The following is a 3,489-nucleotide window of genomic DNA, read 5'->3' on the forward strand; positions in this document are numbered from 1 at the left end:
CGAAGGTATCATTTTAGAGGAGCTGGACCTGTGTAACCTCTGTAGGATCCAGGTGTCACCTCATGCTACCAGTAGTGACACTGACCCTAGCCAAATGTCTGTGGCCTCCATCTGTAAAACAATTCCTGTCTTGTGGATTGCCTCACTGTCTAGTGCACCTGTTGTTAATTTTATGAAGACCAAAGCAGCTGAAACTGATTAGAACCCCCCCCCCCCCCCCCCCCCACCACCACCACCACCACCACCACTTATCTGACAGATCAGTAACTCAGTTTAATTGTCACGATGCAAAAAAGTGTTCCTTTAATTTTTTGAGCAGTATACTTATATACTGAACATGGAGCCCACTCCAAATACATATTCCCCATGCGTCTTTCATGAGAGGCTCTCTGCACACTAAATGTCCACTTGAATCACCACTTGATATATATATATATCACATATTTATATGGCCTCAAAGTAAAATAGAAAATAAAGTCTGTATATCTCTCTCTAGTTGTTGTTTGCAGATTAGTTGAGATTATGTGTGATTTTCTTTACAACAAAGTATTGATTGCAATGATTATTAAGCTCAGAGCAAAAACAATAGGTCACCAGCTGGTTAGCAAATGAAGCACTGAGCTGCCACTGGCAGCTCAGTCAAGACTGCTGCTGATGGTGAGAACTACAGTCAGAGAAGTCAGATTGTGACTATTTGTCGACTTGTGTCATACCTGTCACCTCATAAGAGGACACAGCAGGATCCTGTTGAAGGTCTTCAGGGACATCAGTGTATGCAGAGTGAAATCTGAATCTGTTTGAGGTGTGCTTTTTGCACTGTGGGGTGGGGTTGAAGCTGGCATTAGCAACACAAAAGTGACAAAATCTTCACTGCTCACAGGAGCTGACTCTGCCAGCTGAGCAATCTAACTATTCCGGCTATATTACACCAGTTTGAGACAGTGTCTGTGAAAGAATTTGATGAGGCCTAACAGATGGGATTGTTTTTAGATCAGTCTGACAATCTAATACTGGTAAACATGTTCATGAAATAAATCAAATTCTTACCATTTGCAATGTGTATTTTCTTGGTTTAGCAGTAATTATACAGAAAGGATGAATGTCAAAATCACACACAGTTCTCAGTTCTCATTGCCTAAGAAATACAAAAAAATAACCACTAAAAACAGCAAGAATGAAATAAAACAACAGATTAATCTACATTATTTTTGCTGTGTTTATTGATTTATGACAGAAAGCATCAGTGCAAACAAACCTAAATGAATTCCTTGTGAAAGCTAAATAATGAAGGTGATAACAGGAAATTAAGGGAAAGTGACAGAGTCAGCATTACCTTAAGTGGAAAACACATGGGGACAACTGTTAGACTGCCATTAGGACCTCACACATAGACAAAAGCAGGTCAGCACCTCAGCTGTCTCTTGACATGTGGGTGTAAGAACCTGGCATCAGGGGTGGCCATATCCAAAGGTGTGCAAACCACAAAGTGATTCAAGAAAAGAGACGATGAGAAGTTTTATTTACTCATCTCTAATCTTAGCTTGATCAAAAGAGAGACATCCTCTTCTGGGCCATATCCCCAAAAATTCTCAGTAATGGGTTTGATTACTGGTGCTATTTTTTTTCTTGCTGTTATGTAACAATAAGTAGGTGGGGTCATTTGACTCTGTTTTGTCTTTTCTGTTTTCCTACTAGTGTTTGTTGTTTTACTGAAAGTTAGCTGCAAATCAGAAATCGCAAATACAGTTTTCTCTAATTGTATACCTAGAAGTGAGGAACTGTGACTCGGGAGCAATAGTGGAGAGTAAAAGAAAAGAAAGTAATAGCTCTAAATATAGGGAGTGCAGAATTATTAGGCAAGTTGTATTTTTGAGGAATAATTTTATTATTGAACAACAACCATGTTCCCAATGAACCCAAAAAACTCATTAATATCAAAGCTGAATGTTTTTGGAAGTAGTTTTTAGTTTGTTTTTAGTTTTAGCTATTCTAGGGGGATATCTGTGTGTGCAGGTGACTATTACTGTGCATAATTATTAGGCAACTTAACAAAAAACAAATATATACCCATTTCAATTATTTATTTTTACCAGTGAAACCAATATAACATCTCCACATTCACAAATATACATTTCTGACATTCAAAAACAAAACAAAAACAAATCAGCGACCAATAGAGCCACCTTTCTTTGCAAGGACACTCAAAAGCCTGCCATCCATGGATTCTGTCAGTGTTTTGATCTGTTCACCATCAACATTACGTGCAGCAGCAACCACAGCCTCCCAGACACTGTTCAGAGAGGTGTACTGTTTTCCCTCCTTGTAAATCTCACATTTGATGATGGACCACAGGTTCTCAATGGGGTTCAGATCAGGTGAACAAGGAGGCCATGTCATTAGTTTTTCTTCTTTTATGCTCTTTCTTGCCAGCCACGCTGTGGAGTACTTGGACGCGTGTGATGGAGCATTGTCCTGCATGAAAATCATGTTTTTCTTGAAGGATGCAGACTTCTTCCTGTACCACTGCTTGAAGAAGGTGTCTTCCAGAAACTGGCAGTAGGACTGGGAGTTGAGCTTGACTCCATCCTCAACCCGAAAAGGCCCCACAAGCTCATCTTTGATGATACCAGCCCAAACCAGTACTCCACCTCCACCTTGCTGGCATCTGAGTCGGACTGGAGCTCTCTGCCCTTTACCAATCCAGCCACGCCCCATCCACACTCAGAAAAATTATGGTTCTTCAATGGTTCTTCAGATGTCTTCATGGTTCTTTAAAGAACCATCATACGTCAAAGAACCTTTTTATTTTGTGGATGGTTCTTCAGCTATTACAAATGGTTCTTTAAAGAACAAAAGGTTCTTCATCCTTAGCAATCTAAGTTTGATGGTGTAAATGGCATAAATATTTATTCACTATAATGAGGCTGTGAATTATACTGTGTGTTTTCTTTGTGTGCATGTGTGTGCGAAGGGGGAGGGCGGGATACCTGGCAATTACCCTTTAAGAGAAGATGGTAGGAAACTGAATATTCAAATAAAAGTTAGAAATATTTGCTAACAATAGACACAATACACACATTCAAATACTGTACTTTAGTTTTAAATTTTAATAAAGCATTACTATTTTCTACTCCAATGCATTACTTTTGAGATTATTATATATTTTTGAAAATATAGCATAATGATAATACTAGTTATTGTAAACTTTACAAACCACCCAGTAGTATGTAAGTCAAATTATAAAATACAAGTAAATAACAATTGCAGAACAGAATGTCAGTGTAATGAACACACACTTCGTTTTGACAAAGCGCACTGCTTAGGTAAATGATCTGAGTAGTTGTTCATCACTGAGCAATTTGTTAATATGTGTTTCGAGCCAAATAAATGACAGGGAGCGAGAGAGTGACGTCAGAACACGTCATACTGTAACCTCCCGGGAGCGGACGGGGGTCAGTCGTTGGGATGCGCATGCGCAGACAGAGTGTG

Source organism: Aulonocara sp. 'chitande type north' Nkhata Bay, linkage group LG7 (genome assembly GCF_057382095.1).
Source record: "Aulonocara sp. 'chitande type north' Nkhata Bay isolate Kocher_YH1m ecotype deep benthic linkage group LG7, A_spYH_male_GT1.1, whole genome shotgun sequence".
Classification (NCBI taxonomy): Eukaryota; Metazoa; Chordata; class Actinopteri; order Cichliformes; family Cichlidae; genus Aulonocara; species Aulonocara sp. 'chitande type north' Nkhata Bay.